The sequence below is a fragment of the Lolium perenne genome, chromosome 3 (genome assembly GCF_019359855.2).
Source record: "Lolium perenne isolate Kyuss_39 chromosome 3, Kyuss_2.0, whole genome shotgun sequence".
Taxonomy (NCBI): domain Eukaryota; kingdom Viridiplantae; phylum Streptophyta; class Magnoliopsida; order Poales; family Poaceae; genus Lolium; species Lolium perenne.
This window is the reverse complement of record NC_067246.2, coordinates 184,061,387-184,064,424: the sequence shown is the minus strand read 5'-3', so window position 1 is coordinate 184,064,424 and position 3,038 is coordinate 184,061,387.

Here is a 3,038-nt window from a genome sequence, read left to right as displayed (position 1 = left end):
GGACAATGTAGTTGTGGATGCTCTTTCCCGCAAGCTCACCCTTTTACTCACTCGTTTGGATTTTCATGTTTTGGGTCTTGAGGAAATCAAAGAACTTTACCCTTCCGACTCTTTCTTTGGACCCATCTTTGAAAAGTGTTCCGTTGATTGAGGATTTGATGATTTCTACTTGCATGATGGCTACTTGTTTAAAGCTAAAAAAAATTGCATACCCGAGTCTTCCCTTCAAAAGTTGCTTTTGCAAGAATCACATGGAGGTGGTCTCATGGGACACTTTGGACGTGACAAGACGCTCTCCATGCGATCCACTCATTACTATTGGCCGAAGATGAAGCGAGATGTGGAGCGCCTATGCAACCGTTGCACCACATGCCTAGAAGCTAAGTCCACAACCAACCCTTACGGCCTTTACACACCTTTGCCTATTCCATATGCTCCTTGGTCCGATATAAGTATAGACTTTGTACTAGGATTACCAAGAACAAAACATGGGCATGACTCAATATTTGTGGTAGTGGATAGGTTCTCTAAAATGGCTCATTTCATACCATACCATAAGACCGATGATGCTTCACACATTGCCTCATTGTTTTTCAGGGAAGTCGTTCACCTACACGAAATACCGGCAAGCATTGTGTCGGATTGAGACGTCAATTTTATGAGTTATCTATGGAAGTCACTCATGGCAAAGTTTGGAGTGAAGCTATTGTTCTCATCATCCTCGCACCCGCAAACGGGCGGACAAACAGAAGTGGTGAATCGAAGCCTCTCAACGCTCCTACGCACGCTAGTGAAGAAGAATTTGAAGTCATGGGAAGAGTGCCTCCCCCACGCGGAGTTCGCCTACAATCGAGCCAAGCACTCCACAACATCACAGAGTCCATTCATGATCGTCTACGGTTTCGACCCTCCTACGGCACTCGACATCCTCCCACTACCTCTTCATGAGAGGATGATACGTCTCCAACGTATCGATAATTTCTTATGTTCCATGCCACATTATTGATGTTATCTACATGTTTTATGCACACTTTATGTCATATTCGTGCATTTTCTGGAACTAACCTATTAACAAGATGCCGAAGTGCCGATTCTTTGTTTCTGCTGTTTTTGGTTTCGTAAATCCTAGTAACGAAATATTCTCGGAATTGGACGAAATCAACGCCCATGGTCCTATTTTGCCACGAAGCTTCCAAGACCGAAGAGGAGGCAGAAGTGGGGCCACGAGGTGGCCACACCCTAGGCGGCGCGGCCCCTTGGCCGCGCGACCTGTGGTGTGGGCCCTCGTGCCGCCTCCTGACCTGCCCTTCCGCCTACTTAAAGCCTCCGTCGCGAAACCCCCAAGCACCGAGAGCCACGATACGGAAAACCTTCCGAGACGCCGCCGCCGCCAATCCCATCTCGGGATTCAGAGATCGCCTCCGGCACCACTGCCGGAGAGGGGAATCATCTCCCGGAGGACTCTACGCCGCCATGGTCGCCTCCGGAGTGATGTGTGAGTAGTCTACCCCTGGACTATGGGTCCATAGCAGTAGCTAGATGGTTGTCTTCTCCCCATTGTGCTTCATTGTCGGATCTTGTGAGCTGCCTAACATGATCAAAATCATCTATCTGTAATTCTATATGTTGCGTTTGTTGGGATCCGATGAATAGAGAATACTTGTTATGTTGATTATCAAAGTTATGTCTATGTGTTGTTTATGATCTTGCATGCTCTCTGTTATTAGTAGATGCTCTGGCCAAGTTGATGCTAGTAACTCCAAGAGGGAGTATTTATGCTCGATAGTGGGTTCATGTCTCCGTGAATGCAGGAGGGGTGACAAGAACCTCTAAGGTTATGGATGTCTTTGTTGCCACTAGGGATAAAACATTGGTGCTATGTTCAAGGATGTAGTCACTGATTACATTACGCGCAATACTTAATGCAATTGTCTGTTGTTAGCAACTTAATACTGGAGGGGGTTCGGATGATAACCTGAAGGTGGACTTTTTAGGCATAGATGCATGCTGGATGGCGGTCTATGTACTTTGTCGTAATGCCCAATTAAATCTCACTATACTCATCATAATATGTATGTGCATGGTCATGCCCTCTTTATTTGTCAATTGCCCAACTGTAATTTGTTCACCCAACATGCTGTTTATCTTATGGGAGAGACACCTCTAGTGAACTGTGGACCCCGGTCCAATTCTCTATACTGAAATACAATCTACTGCAATACTGTTCTACTGTTTTCTGCAAACAATCATCATCCACACTATACATCTAATCCTTTGTTACAGCAAGCCGGTGAGATTGACAACCTCACTGTTTCGTTGGGGCAAAGTACTTTGGTTGTGTTGTGCAGGTTCCACGTTGGCGCCGGAATCCCTGGTGTTGCGCCGCACTACATCCCGCCGCCATCAACCTTCAACGTGCTTCTTGGCTCCTACTGGTTCGATAAACCTTGGTTTCATACTGAGGGAAAACTTGCCGCTGTACGCATCACACCTTCCTCTTGGGGTTCCAAACGGACGCGTGCTGTACGCGTATCAAGCAACTTTTTCTGGCGCCGTTGTCGGGGAGATCAAGACACGCTGCAAGGGGAGTCTCCACATCGCAATCTCTTTACTTTGTTTTTGTCTTGCATTATTTTATTTACTACTTTGTTTGCTGTACTATATCAAAATACAAAAAAATTAGTTGCTAGTTTTACTTTATTTGCTATCTTGTTTGCTATATCAAAAACCCAAAAAAATTAGTTACTTGCATTTACTTTATCTAGTTTGTTTTATTTACTATTGCTAAGATGAGTAATCCTGAAGTTGAAGTTCGTTCGTTTAAGCAACAAGGGGGAGAATGTTTAAGAGATGCTTGGTATAGAATTAGTAATGCCCATAATAGGTGCACTAAGAAACACTCCACCACTATTTTACTCAGGAATTTTTATGTTGGTATCTCTAGCTGGAATGGGTATGTTCTTGATTGTCTCGCGGGAGGTAACTTCCTAAGTACTCCTGCATTAGAAGCTAGCTGCATTATTGAGAGTCTATTTGGA